Raw genomic sequence first — 15,687 nt, forward strand, 5'->3', positions numbered from 1 at the left:
AGCCTGAGCCCCGTGAGCACAAGTCACCTGACAACATGGGCCAACCATGGTGTTTTATTGCAGTGCACACATATCCTGAGTGACCACCTTTCATCCCAAAGCACTTTATGCATAAAGCACCATAGAACTACATCCACGTCTAGAATTCAGATGGGGGAGAAATTTATTACAATACTGGATAAAACCCTTATAAAAATCAGTGTCCACACACAGGAAAATTAGCTTCAGTTTTTTAAAAATATGAAAAAATCCACATGATAAACTGCAATGAACTCAGTTTATATGTCAAGAAGATAAACAACAGGGCCAATGTTGCCTAGATGTGATTTGGTAACTCCAGAATGAGTAAACTTTTCAAACATGATATTTAGACCACTAAGCCATATCCTCAAGTGGAAGCTGAAAGCTCCATAAATACTGGTGAGCTTTCCGGTTAATGGCCTTTTTGAATCAATTTGCTTCTCTACAGAAACTATTTTTGTCTAATATTAATTCTCCCCCCCCCCATACACTCTTTTTAAACAAAAAGTATGGGTCGGAGTGGAGGAGAAATGACCATATTACAGGACCATGTAGAGGAGTCCCCATTTAAGTTAACATTGACTACTCATGGAATAAGGGATCCGAATCTGGCCCTTGCCCATTGGGCTTGTGAAGCTAAAAATTTCAGCCATTTTGGCCAGTGGGACTTATGCACTGATTGATCTAGCTCAGGGGAGGCAACCTATGGCACACATGCCAAAGGCGGTACGCGAGCTGATTTTCAGTGGCACTCACACTGCCCGGGTCCTGGCCACCCGTCTGGGGGGCTCTGCCTTTTAATTTAATTTTAAATGAAGCTTCTTAAACATTTTAAAAACCATATTTACTTTACATACAACAATAATTTAGTTATATATTATAGACTTATAGAAAGAGACCTTCTAAAAATGTTAAAATGTATGACTGGCACACGAAACCTTAAATTAGAGTGAATAAATGAAGACTTGGCACATCACTTCTGAAAAGTTGCCGACCCCTGATCTAGCTATTCCTCCTCAAAAATCCAGACATCCTTAACCATGCATCTACAATCTGAGAGAAAAAGATCTACCTTGCCGAGGTTAAGTGAAACTACTGAACCAATTTTCTTCAAACTTGGCTACATTTTTCAGTCTCCATTCAATCTACAAATCAAGCTCATTTGAAATTTCAAACATCAGCCATTTGTGTGCGATCTGAGTACAAACTTTTCCTGATCAAAAGTCTGGAGAAAATATAGATTTATACAGCACAACTCAGAAAAGGTCAAAATAGCTTTGTTTATGCTTCCTAAATAGTTCACAGGGAGAAATAGCACTATGTTCTTAGATGGCTAGTGAGGTTTGAGCCTGTGATGGGAAGAGTGGAGCTCTGCCATAGAACCTAAGCTGAAAGGTTGAGTATTAGTCCTGTGAGGTTGTAAGGCTCTGATCCTCCAGCTGTCCATGTGTGTAACTTGGACTTCAGTGAGGCTCAGAGCAAGTGCAAGGATGTGCCTAAATACAGACAACTGCAGAATCAAGGTCTAAGATTTTATTACTTATCATATTACTTTTCACTTATACTAACCTGATAATGTTTTGAGCCTATTTTTGCACTGAAAATATTAAAAATCTCAGGTAAATTAGAAAATGGTGTATATGACATTCTGCTACCTATGCTTTGTGAATGTCTAAAAACACGCTATAATGTAAATTGTAATGAAATACTGTAAAGTACATATTCACAAAAGTATTAAATGTTAACTCCCCACACTTGCCAAATATCTTCCCAGTTCCTATTCATTTTAAATGCAGTTTCTCTTTGACCATATATTAAACCATATTAGGATAAGCAGCATTCAAATATACTATATACTGTTTCCTGCTGTAGTAGCCAAGTTCTCTTCAAAGAATGCATACTGTGTATCTGTCAATTATTCCTATGTTTATTCCTATTTTAATTTTCTAAGGGTCTCTAGTGCTGTAAATAGGGAACTGTAGAACACTATGAATTGGATGGGTTTCAATAGTTTGAAGCATCAAGGTGTTTGTACTTGTAAAAACACAGGTGAGTACAATCTGCTTTAAGTTTTTGCATTTTGATGATGTGTAGCAACATGAAGTTAAACATAGTAACTCAATACTGTAGTTGATTTTGAAACAAAGAAGAGAAAAATAATTGAATTCCAAATGTTTAAATCTGAGATATTTGAAACTCAATCTAAATTTTCTTTGAAATCGTTCTTTTTGGGCTGATGGGGTAAAAATTATAAACTAAATATAATTTTTGCCTACAAAACTAGTTTTGGGTAAAATCCTGCCCTATTGTATTTTGAATTTCACATTTCATTTTTTTAATTTGCAATTTATACTGTACCTTTTTCTCTCCTTCAAAAGCACATGACTTGTCCACTGTTAAATGTAATGCTTTTTCTATAGCAGTGGATGAAGTCATATTTAACAGATGTGCCAGTGGCCCAGGAATTGTTAGTGGATAATGGTCCCCTGCTGTTACAGTAGTGCTGGTATATGCCTCACTGATTTTTGAAACAAAGATGAGACATTTATTTTCAAAACCGGAGATGTCAATTCTGTGACAATGGCATAGTCTTTTATTAATTCTACCAGTTTATTTACATCCAATCTGTGACCAGCTCCATTTGAGTACTGATGGAGTAAGGTACTACTCATTATGGTATAAGGGCAGAAGAATCTGGCTCTGATCAATTTAGAGAAAAAACTTATTTGGCTTGTTTCCCCTCGCACACCAGTATAGTTATGAATAACTCCATTGAAATCAAGGAATTACATCAGTGTAAAGCCTTGCAAATCTGAGGGAAATCAGGTCCATTCCATTTGTCAGATAGCCAGAAAACACCTCGTTAATAAATGTATTAGTTACATTTAAAAAATAAGGTCCCAATTCAGTAAGGTACTTAAGCACATGCTTCGCTTTAACCCCTTGAATAATCCTACTGACTTCAATGGGACTACTTACATGTTTAACGTTAGGCATGTGCTTAAGCATATTGCTGAGTCAGGATCTAAAATCTCAGGGCCATGTCCTGCCCTCTTTGTGCTGATCTAGCAATCTTATCCTTGATGTCATATTCAGATCTCAGATAACCCAAACAGCATTTACAATTGTGACAGGACTTTTTTCAGGAATAGGCCAGTGGAGTGGGCATGGAAAAAATGGCTGCATCAATATGAGAAACTGTCAATAAACCTAAGCCCTGTTGGACAGCTCCAAATTAATCATACTGTTCATTACAAAAACAGCATTCCCCTTCTTTTCCAGATGACAGTGATTATAATGCAGCCATGGAAAAGTTTCTCCAGATGAGGTGCCTGAAGGAGCACACTAATCTGACTTTTCTGAAAGAGCAATGCTTTCCTTTCCCAGAGGCTACAAAACACCATAAAGAATGCTCTCCTTGGCCTTCCCCCATTTTTCCCCTCAATCCTCTCCCCAACACACACTTCTCAATTTATTGAACAGCTCAGAGCCTGAGCTACAAGACTTAACTCCTACATTTCTGAACTGAAGGGGATTCAATCTGATTAGCTTGACTTTCCTCCAAATCTTTTTGTTCTTCTCCATCTTTCATTGAAATTGCAAAAAAAGGAACAGAAGGTGGGGGACAGAGGGGCGGGGGACAAGCAGCAGTGAATGGATAATCTACTGCTTCAAAACTGCCCATTTTCTGAGGTACTTAACCCATGAAGTGACACAGAATAAGACAGAGAAGGAAAGACTTTTCAGGAGGGAAAGCTACAATGTGGTTAATGAAGGCCAGAGGTTGCACTAAGCTTGCTGGTGGTCCTTTAGTTATGAATGACAGAAAAATGGGATAAATGCTTAGGTTAAATCTACAACACAGTCATGTGTTTATTTTTCAAAGCAGCATTATGCTCTTTCTTGCTCTAGCATGCCCCTAATAGAGAAAAACCATGGGAGGGACCGGGGACTCTTTACACTCAACTCTTTTATGTGGAAGGGTGGGGAGGGGTCAGCCACCTGTGCAGCATTGTCCCCCACCCCCTGTGGAGGCCAGTCTCTGGGGTTAGGAAATACAAGTAGGTAGTTGGACTGAGCAGACTGTAGGACAGGGAGTTTGCAGCTTCTTTCTGGGTGCTGCAAACTCAGTGATGCACTTTTCTCCCACTGGGCCCAGGAAGAGTCCCCAGGAAAAGTTAAGCACCCTGGGGCTGTATGACTTTCACTGAGACCTTTTCACCTCCCTTTTAGGAGCCATATGCTGCTCGTGGGGCAACTAGGGTATTGATCTGTTGGTGAGGCACAGGGCCTTTATGTAGATAGTTCTGGCCTCCTGATGATTCCCTAGGGATTCATGTAGCTCTTGGGGATTCATTGCAGTTCATTCCATGAGGGGGCAAACCCCACATCCTTAGTGAATGGTCAGGAAAGAACTCAGTCAAGGGATCCTTGAAGATTTCCTTCACGTCTCCTAGATATTCACTGTGAGAGAGTATTCATACAATGGGGAAAGAACTCAACCCATATCAGATGAAGTCATAACTTAATAAAACTTTGCTGCACAAAGGCTAAAGTGGCTAAAGGCCATTGATTAATTTCAGGGTCGAAATAGGGATCTTCTTATTTTGTGTTTCTGGTATTTATGATTCTGATTGTTTCCCATCACCAGCGATAGGAACCTATGTCAGTATTTGATAAACAAATCAATGAAACAGACATATGTTATTTCCTCACAGACAGCAAAAAATGTAAACATCTGCTGTAATTCCCCCAGTGAAACATGTTTTCCTTGGGGACATTTAAGTTTTCATTTCCTGAAATATCATCTTTCATGTTGCTGGCTTTTTCTGAGAAATCTTGCATCCATTATTCTGGATTTAAAAAAATCCAAAGCAATTGAAAGATTCTTGTTAAACAGCTTACAAAATACACAAGTGATGTGATCACAGCTAGTGATAAAGCATGGTTAAATAGAATACTTTTTGTTTTTAAGTGAATTTCTTGAGATTTGTGCTAAGTCATCATCATGCTTGCACTTTTATTTTTCATTCTAACCAGGTATGGCTGGGTAAAAAACAGATGATTTTGCTTTTTTATTTTGTTTTTGTAACCAAATGCTTGACTATAAGAACACAAGAACGGCCATACTGGGTCAGACCAAAGGTCCATCTAGCCCAGTATCCTGTCTTCCGGCAGAGGCCAATGCCAGGTGTCCCACAGGGAGTGAAACTAACAGGTAATGATCAAGTGATCTCTCTCCTGCCATCCATCTCCATCTTCTGACAAACAGAGGTGATGGACACCATTCCTTACCCATCCTGGCTAATAGCCATTAATGGACTTAACGTCCATGATTTTATCTAGTTCTCTTTTAAACGCTGTTATAGTCCTAGCCTTCTCAACCTTCTCAGGTAAGGAGTTCCACAAGTTGACTGTGCGCTGTGTGAAGAAGAACTTCCATTTATTTGTTTTAAACCTGCTGACCATTAATTTCATTTGGTGGCCCTTAGTTCTTATATTATGGGAACAAGTAAATAACTTTTCCTTATTCACTTTTTCCACACCACTCATGATTTTATATACCTCTGTCATATCCCCCCTTAGTCTCCTCTTTTCCAAGCTGAAAAGTCATATCCTCTTTAATCTCTCCTCATATGGGACCCGTTCTGAACCCCTCATCATTTTAGTTGCCCTTCTCTGAACTTTTTCTAATACCAGTATATCTTGTTTGAGATGAGGAGACCACATCTGTATGCAGTATTCAAGATTTGGATGTATTTATATAAGGGCAATAAGATATTCTCCGTCTTATTCTCTATTCCTTTTTAAATTATTCCTAACATCCTGTTTGTTTTTTTGACTGCCGCTGCACACTGTGTGGACGTCTTCAGAGAACTATCCACGATGACTCCAAGCTCCCTTTCCTGATCAGTTGTAGCTAAATTAGCCCCCATCACATTATATGTATAGTTAGGCTTCTTTTTTTCCAATGTGCATTACTTTACATTTATCCACATTAAATTTCATTTGCCATTTTGTTGCCCAATCACTTAGTTTTGTGAGATCTTTTTGAAGTTCTTCACAGTCTGTTTGGTCTTAACTATCTTGAGCAGTTTAGTATCATCTGCAAACTTTGCCACCTCACTGTTTACCCCTTTCTCCAGATCATTTATGAATAAGTTGAATAGGATTCGTCCTAGGACTGACCCTTGGGGAACACCACTAGTTACCCCTCTCCATTCTGAAAATTTACCATTTATTCCTACCCTTTGTTCCCTGTCTTTTAACCAGTTCTCAATCCATGAAAGGATCTTCCCTCTATCCCATGACAACTTAATTTACATTAGAGCCTTTGGTGAGGGACGTTGACAAAGGCTTTCTGGAAATCTAAGTACACTATGTCCACTGGATCCCCCTTGTCCACATGTTTGTTGACCCCTTCAAAGAACTCTAATTGATTAGTAAGACATGATTTCCCTTTACAGAAACCATGTTGACTTTTGCCCAACAATTTATGTTCTTCTATGTGTCTGACCATTTTATTCTTTACTATTGTTTCAACTAATTTGCCCGGTAGTGACATTAGATTTACCGGTCTGTAATTGCCAAGATCACCTCTTGAGCCCTTTTTAAATATTGGTGTTACATTAGCTATCTTCCAGTCATTGGGTACAGAAGCTGATTTAAAGGACAGGTTACAAACCCTAGTTAATAGTTCTGCAACTTCAAATTTGAGTTCTTTCAGAATTAATCAATTAATTCCAAAACCCCCTCTAGTGACACTTCAATCTTTGACAACTCCTCAGATTTATCACCTACAAAGGACGGCTCAGGTTTGGGAATCTCCCTAACATACTCAGCTGTGAAGTCTGAAGCAAAGAATTCATTTAGTTTCTCCGCAATGACTTTATCGTCTTTAAGTGCTCCTTTTGTATCTTGATCGTCCAGGGGCCCCACTGGTTGTTTAGCAGGCTTCCTGCTTCTGATGTACTTAAAAAAACATTTTGTTATTACCTTTTGAGTTTTTTGCTAGCTGTTCTTCAAACTCCTTTTTGGCTTTTCTTATTACATTTTTACACTTAATTTGGCAGTGTTTATGCGCCTTTCTATTTACCTCACTAGAATTGCTCCTTTCTATTTACCTCACAAGGTAAAGTAAAGGTAAAAGTACATCTTTGCAGAATGGAACTATTCCAGGTTTAGGGGGCTTAGAACCTGGCTTTATGATTGCCTCCATCTTGACACAGGATAATGGTTTGTGCACCCTGTCTGCAATATAACATGACAAAGCATCACAGTTGCTCGGATCTGGAGAGATGCCATCTACTGATATAGTGGCACATCAGTGTCTTAAAGGGGAAAATGCTGAGTCTCTCAGTTTGACCTTCAACCAATATAGCTCATTAAGTTTTATGGATGTGCTCTGTGCTAGGTTCAGAAGGTGTTGAGGGGGGTTCTTCATGGCTAGCAAAGGTGACATACTGTGTTTTAGCCTGGTGATGTTGTCACAGCTTCACTTTGGCTTGTGCTCTGCCATTTTGAAAGCAGTATTTCGTGGCCTTAGCTCAAGCTATCATCTCTTGACATTGACATGTCTGCAACCTCCTTTTTTATTTTTTTGAAAAGGGGTCAAGAAGGTTGTGATAGTTCAACTCTATCATGAGTCCTCAGATTTACTAGACTCCAGTCAGTCTAGATTGAGGTTTAAGGATTATACACAAACAACATTGCTGGCATTCATTGATGATTTCAGCCTGGAGAATCATAAAAAGCAGCTACCTTTACTACAGTTGACAATAAGAATTTGTTGAAATCAGATGTGACTGGATGAGCACATTTCTGTTTCAGAAGTCCCAGTGTTATGTAATTGCTCTTTTGCATCAAAGGCTTTCTGTAGCATTCTGTAGGATTCTGGTGGTTACCATTCCTGTTCAACATGTATGCTGGGCCATTAGGAGAAGGAGCCATTGAGTAAAATCTTGACCCTTAAAGTTAATAGGAGTTTTGCCTGATTTCAGTGGGGCCAGGATTTCACCCAGCATATAGTGTTGTACAGTTCTTTATTATTTGTGTTTTAATATACAAAGATAATTGACATAGCAATTAAACTTACCTATTCACTATACTATTTAACATTCAATTCTATATTTCTTTCTTCTTTGACATAGCTTATACAGAGTAATGGTTAACTCAGAGTCTTAATTAAATTGAGGCCTGTTAGTCACTCAAGTCAGACAAGACTGAGATGGTGTTAGTAGCCTAGGAGAAGCAATCAGAAGAGCTTGAAGAGTTTATGTCCACATCCCCAACTGAGAGATTGTTATGTTGTTTGTTATAAACTTTGGAGTCTTGCTAGATCCAGAAGTAGTTCTGGATTCAGAGGTAGCAGCTATTTTCAAGCGGGGTTTTGTCTTTACCTGGAGATAACAGTATGGCCTCTTGTGATACTACAATCCTTTGCTCCTTAGTTGCCTTGAGATTAGATATCGATTTCATTATGAGAGCATCTAGAAATTGAAGTTCCATGGATGCATTTAGAAAAAAATCAAGTATTGCTTCACACATCATCATCAGCATATGCGCAATGTAGCCAACCATTTAATGGCATCATCATCAGCCAGGTGGAAAGCCAGTAGCCTGCCATCAAAATAAGTCAGTGGGCACTCAATAATGATATGTGACATAGTCTGAAGTTGACTGCAGCTGCATCGTGGGTCATTAGAAAAACCCTATTGAAAAAGATTTGCTGCATAGTTGCCTTGTCCTGTTCAAAACCAGCTCAGAGATGACCACGGGTCCCTTGGCAGATCAAAACTGGTGGACTAATGGTTGAGTCAGTGATGAGAGAGTGATTAACGACTGTCATCAATGACCACTTGCTATGCCACTGTCATGTCCTGTGGTGGCATAAATGACCATAAAAGGCCAGAAGACAGGTGAGCAGGTGGGTGTTCAAAGAGGTCTGAGTATAACGGCAGGTTATTAATCTTAGCCAGCAATGTGACAGAGGCCTTTTCACGGTGTATATGGGGCAGTGCTATGTTGCTAAGTATCGGGAGCCATGGCAATGGAGTTGCCCATAAGGTCCCAGTAACAATACGCATAGCTTTGTTCAGCTCTACATCAACCAGCATCATGTCACTTGCATGGGGGGCAATGGATCAGTATTCATGTCGTGCTCCCCATCAGTACCCGGCCCGGCCAAGTTAATGATCCAACCAGCAGTGGTGAATCTTGGTCATGTGCCATCTGACTGCTTCACACAGAAAACCTGCTATGACAATAGCCTGTAATCTGCACTGACAGATGTTACGTTTACTAGGTGGAGTTCAAGGTGTTGGTCTTAATTTATAAGGACCTGATTAACTGAGAAACTACTTATCTCCTTGCGTGATACCACCACAGTTGTGAGCAACAACATTGTTTGAATTAACAACTCCATGGTTTAAGAAAGGGCTCTAGTGGCAGGTCTTTTGTCTGTTTTTTTTAATAAAGGTTCTTGAATTCTCATATTCACTTCCCTCCTTAGTCCAATAGAGCCCAGATTTGTTAACAATCAGAGCACTTTGCCAAGCTCACCTTTTTCCCCTTAGGCTTTTGGAGAGACAGTGAATTGAGGCTCTTCTTAAACATTCTGTGACCTATTATTACTAGGTTGGGTACATAGTATGAGAAGCCCATTGTGTATTTATGTATTTTTTATTTATATTGGTTCATGTTTGCATTGTGTGAAAACACCAGGAGTGATGAACAGGTGCTTTAAAGACAATTAAATACATTTTCAAGAGTTGTGGACGTCTTCATTTGTCCTAATACACAATGAAAACTGAGAAGCCAAATATGCTTAGATTCCATGAACTTTGAAAATTATATGAAATTTTGCAATATATGCAGTATAGTGTGTCAATTGGGCTGATTTTCTTTTAGACCAAATAATATTTCAAAAATTAAACCAAATTTTTGTAAAGAACTAGTATTTATTATAGAATTAATTTGAATAGCCATTGATGTGGCCTGTCAGGGACCAGTTTAATTAAAGATGCAGATTTTTTAGACTTGGTATAGAGTAACATATACACATGTTTTAAAGACAAATTCCAAAAGGGCATTTGGTCCATCTGTTCTGACCTAATGAGGTAAAATTCTGCCCTGGGATGCACATTTGGCATCTACAGTGCATATTTTTTGAAACAGTACATACTGTATTTTACAAAGTGCATTGAAGATCAGCCAAGTGATTTTTAATGTATTTTAAATGCTATTTACAGAGTGTGCAGCTGCTATGGTATTCTTCCAAGGTGTTCCCCTTCTTTGTGCCTCTCTGCTTCTCCCTCTGTCACAAGTAGAAATGATTTCAATGCTAATTCCAAATGATATCAGCATTAATTTCTGTTCTCAAAGATGAGACCGGGAAAGCACAGAAACACAGGGACAATATCAACAGTTCAGTGTCTACACAACAGAAGCAACAAGTTAATAGCCTCAGTACTCCACTCCTATGTAACATTTGTAGCACTTTCCCGAATATATTCTATTTTCTTAATTTGAAAAAACTAGAGAGAATTAACTCTGACATATACTGTTTCAAAGCAATTTAACCTTCTTGGAATACTACAAATTTTATAATGTGCTTCAGGTTGTAAATTGATCACAAAAACATTTCAGTAGCTTTAGGCAAGTCTTTTTTATGTTGGGGGGAAAAAAAACACCAGAAAACTTTCCTAACACACACCTGAACTGTTACCCTGTTTTGCTTTATCCATTTATTTCTCTCTCTAGGCTTCTAAGAGCCTCGATTTGACAGCAACTATATAATACCTAAGATAGCAAAATAAATACAAAGTTCAAAGAGATTCTGTCCGTTTCTTATTCTGTTAAAGCACTCTGTGCAAAAATAAATTAAATGTAGTCAGCCTAATGTAATATAACCAACTAAAATATAGCAAAGCTGCAAATACTAAATTAAGCTGGTTTAAAAGTGTTTTTGGTACAATTTGTAAAAATCTCTTTCTCTCTAATATAGTTAACATTAGCATTTAATTTAGGCATTCTGGGCCAGATATCTGTTAGTGTCCATTGGCATAGCTATGCTGACTTAGTGGAAATACATTGATTGACATCAACTCAGTATCTGGTCCTCTGAAATGTGACTTGGTTGGTGTCCAAAAGAGAATCTATTTAACACTATCTTGAATTAGATAGAGTTAGGCAAGTAGGTTACTTTGTAACTGGCCGTTTGCATCCATGCTTTATCTCCCAGAAAGCCACCCATTTCATCACTCTACTAGAAATGAGGCAGGATGAGCAGAGGGGGAAAAAAGCCCACAACAACAACGTTTAGCACGTGATCATAGAATATCAGGGTTGGAAGGGACCTCAGGAGGTCATCTAGTCCAACCCCCTGCTCAAGCAGGGCCAATCCCCAACTAAATCATCCCAGCCAGGCCTTTGTCAAGCCTGACCTTAAAAACCTCTAAGGAAGGAGATTCCACCACCTCCCTAGGTAACCCATTCCAGTGCTTCACCACCCTCCCTAGTGAAAAAGTTTTTCCTAATATCCAACCTAAACCTCCCCCACTGCATCTTGAGACCTTTACTCCTTGTTCTGACACCTGCTACAGCTGAGAACAGTCTAGATCCATCCTCTTTGGAACCCCCTTTTCAGGTAGTTGAAAGCAGCTATCAAATCCCTCCTCATTCTTCTCTTCTGCAGACTAAACAATCCCAGTTCCCTCAGCCTCTCCTCATAAGTCCTGTGCTCCAGCCCCCTAATCAGTTTTGTTGCCCTCCGCTGGACTCTCCAATTTTTCCACATCCTTCTTGTACTGTGGGGCCCGAAACTGGACACAGTACTCCAGATGAGGCCTCACCAATGTCAAATAGAGGGGAATGATCACGTCCCTCGATCTGCTGGCAATGCCCCTACTTATACAGCCCAAAATGCTATTAGCCTTTTTGTCAAAAGGGCACGCTGTTGACTCATATCCAGCTTCTTGTCCACTGTAACCCCTAGGTCCTTTTCTGCAGAACTGCTGCCTAGCCATTCGGCCCCTAGTCTGTAGCAGTGAATGGGATTCTTCCGTCTTAAGTGCAGGACTCTGCACTTGTCCTTGTTGAACCTCATCAGATTTCTTTTGGCCCAATCCTCTAATTTGTCTAGGTCTCTCTGTATGGTATCCCTACCCTTCAGCATATCTACCACTCCACCCAGTTTAGTGTTATCTGCAAATTTGCTGAGGATGCAGTCCACACCATCCTCCAGACCATTAATAACATTGGCCAGAAGATTTCAGGCATCCCACAAACTTTGGGAAAAAATATCTCAAGTGGGGATGATGTAGGTACAGATGTACATGCGATTATTGTCTTTCATAGGTTTATAGGACTTGAATCAGGGAAACTACACATGAAGGAAGTGATATGACAGATCTTCCTGAAGAAGAATATAATTCTAATATAATTCTAATGTAAAAAATCAGAATCCCAGGTTATTCCTGATTCCCGAAGCTTCTTCCACATATGTAGAAGTAGTCACTACCTACACATTTTGAAGATTAAGACGCTTTAAGTGTCTGTTTCTCTCCTACAGTTCCATCCCACCTGCTACACTGAAGTAACTAATGTGGGCTATTTAGCAAACTGTTAGCATATTTTTCCTGAAGCCCATGAGTGTCTTGATTGTTTTTTTTATTTCATCTCTTCAGGGCAAGAACTGTGTTATACCTTCTTCAGTTCCTAACACAACAAGATCCTGGCCTCTATCCATGACCATAACACAAATTAACAATAATGTTATTTATTTGTATTACGATTTATTATTTCACAGATTCCAAGGCCAGAAGGGACCATTGTGATCATCTAAGCTGACCTTCTGTATAACACAGACCATAGAACTTCTGCAAAATAATTCTTGAAACATATCTTTTAGAATAACATCCAATCTTTATTTAAAAATTGTGTGTGATGGAGACTCCACCACCACCTTCCATAAATTGTTCTCAGGAAAAAACCTTTTGATAGCAGCAGATTGGAACCTGTTTTTTTTTTTTTTACTTCAGATTTCTGGTAGGGGTTGTATTTGAACTCATAGTGCCTGGGGTGGTGCTGCTTGGTTTTGATAAATTTTACATACCTTTGGAGTTACCCAGGTCCAATATTTGTATTAGCATAGCACCCAGGAACCCTAGTCTTAGACCCAAGGCCCCAATGGGATAGGTTTTCTACCAACACCAAACAAAAAGATGCTCCCTGCCCCAAAGAGTTTAGAAGCTTGTCATCCGTTAACTTCAAACGCATTCAGGCCACTGACAAGTATCTTCAGATGTTTTTTCTTCAGGATCTAGGAGTGTATCATTTTTAATTAAAATGTATACTCTTGTCAAGTGTTCATCAGCGAGAGTTTGAGTAGTTGAAAAAATTAATTTTGTTTAGTAGAAAAATTAAACCTTACAGTCAGGCCAGATTTCCACTATTTTATCAACAAGCACAAATACATAAGTGCACACTCATTTCAATGCTGGGTGTTTAAAAATCAGAATAATTGGAAATCATTCCAATTACACAGAATGGGCCTAGTAACATTGGTTGTACACTGAAAATAGCCCCAAGAACAGGAACTCAGATACATCTGCTCTGAGTAAATGGTAACATCTCTTTTTTGGACACAAGACCTAGAAAGGATAAATTTTCCACTGAAATCTATTATATCTCCTTGTCTATGCAGGAATATTGGGAGTGCATCTCAACAGTTTTTCTCTCACCGCAGCTACAAATGGTTCCTCAGAGCAACTGTATCTTAGCAGTGAGTGGGGCGGGGTTCTGAAATCTAGGTGATGGCTACTATTAAACCAGGGGTTGGCAACCTTCGGCACGTGATCCATCAGGTTAATCTGCTGGCGGGCCACGAGACATTTTGTTTACGTTGACCGTCCGCATGCATGGCTCCCCGCAGTTCCCAGTGGCAGTGGTTCACCATTGGAGACAGATCATTTTCAAAATGTGCTGTTATCAGAGCCAATAAATAGCAAATGTATGACTAATGCTGTCAACCTGACATAAATCAGAATGTTGAATACAAATAAGAGAATATTTTACATAGTCCATGTATACTATGAAATGCACTAAAAGACACACCAGCCATATTTCCTCCAAGCTACTCCTGACATAAGATTTGGCAACTCCATATTGAATTGTAAAGTGTTATACCCTTAACATCACTCCTCTCTCCTTTGTCTTCTTTCTTTGTGTCTGTCTCTCTGTTTATGTGATTCATGTCAATTCTATACATGATACCGCAAGGGTTACCTCATCTTTAGTTGTTGTTTTTTTTTGCATTTGTCAAACTCAAGGCCTGATTCTTAGAGGTCTCAAAATCTCTCAGAGTTGCATTCTTTAGGCTGAAAGTTCCTTGGGGCAGGGATCTGTCTAAACTATGGATAAAATTATGGCCCAACTGAAGTCAATGGCAAAAACTCTTGACTTCAATGGGATTTGATATATTATATATATATATTTGATATTATATAAAAAAAACATTCACACCTCTGGTACTTCGTACATAACACTGTTTTGTTTTTAGTCTAATGAATTGTAGGTCAGATATGACAAATAGTTCAATATCAGATGATGGAAGCATAGCTAATTTGAAAGAGAACACTGCAGAGGTTAAAGTATGTGGCCAGAAAACACTGCAGAGCAAGAAGGGCACTAATAAAAGATAGTGTGTAGGGTGAAAAGTACATATGGGGAAATCTTGTGAAGTGCAAGGTTGTGAGCCTCACAGATTTATTTTATTTGAGCTAAAGCATATGTCATTATGTACTTATAGTACCATAGCATATATCTTATTTGAAGTCTAGCCCCTGGAAGGTGACAAATTCAAATATTCTTAAACAAGTGCAGGTTCCACCCACCAGAGGGCAGCAGAGAGTGTATATGTGTTACATACATGCGCCAGATAATATGCAATATGACTATATCTGCAAACAACACAACACATCACTCTGCACATCATATTTTGTTTTTATGCATGTGATTATTTATTTATAAATCTATCTGATCATCTTGAAGTCAATCGTGCTCTTAATGAAGACAACTGGGCCCTGTACATGAACTGTCTTCCGAAATTATTTTCAAGTAGTGAAATGTGTTTGTGCAAACCTTTGGAGAGTAAGGCCCTGCAGAATTTTTAAATGAGGTAACTTTGTTATTTAATGTGAGAAGTTGAGAGACAGTGTATATTTTCTAGAAATTATGTTTTGTTCAGGATTAAAGCATGTACTTCTCTCCTAAAGGATGCAGTATATTTGCCATATATTGTACATTACATTATCTAAAGAAGTATTTCATCTAATACTCTGTTCAGCCAAATACTAACACAAACCAGCTGTTTGGAGATTATTTTTCAAGTACATGAGTACATAATCATCTGAAAAAATTCTAAATAAATAAAATCCATCCTATTTATTCTAAATTTGGGTATTATGAGAAACTCCATTTTATAGTATAGATTTAAGGTTTAATTTTGTTCCAATGCTTTGCATTGCACAAACTGCAGCAGTTATAGCAAATCTCTAACAGTGACTTTAAGAGTTCCATTGCAATTGAAACTAATTGTCCAAAATCATATTCATATGGAATATTCAGTTTTTTATTAGGGACACCACTGCTAAAGTTTTAGCAAGC

Source organism: Trachemys scripta, chromosome 1 (genome assembly GCF_013100865.1).
Source record: "Trachemys scripta elegans isolate TJP31775 chromosome 1, CAS_Tse_1.0, whole genome shotgun sequence".
NCBI lineage: Eukaryota > Metazoa > Chordata > Testudines > Emydidae > Trachemys > Trachemys scripta.